Here is a 305-nt window from a genome sequence, read left to right on the forward strand (position 1 = left end):
ACGTTCATATAGGAAATACAACAAATGAAAAGTTTGTTGATGTATTTAGTCAAAAAATAATTGTTGAATTTTTTCATTGAGAATTATGTTTTTCTAAATTTTGAACTTGTTATTGAACTTATTATTGAACTTGTTATAGTTTTAATGTTGCATTTATTTTACCGAGCTTGATTAACTTAATTTATTTTGAATATATTTTGTAAGACATATATACATATATATATATATATACATATATATATATACATATATATATATATACATATATATATATATATATGTCTTACAAAATATATTCAAAATAA

Source organism: Capsicum annuum, chromosome 2, assembly GCF_002878395.1.
Source record: "Capsicum annuum cultivar UCD-10X-F1 chromosome 2, UCD10Xv1.1, whole genome shotgun sequence".
Classification (NCBI taxonomy): domain Eukaryota; kingdom Viridiplantae; phylum Streptophyta; class Magnoliopsida; order Solanales; family Solanaceae; genus Capsicum; species Capsicum annuum.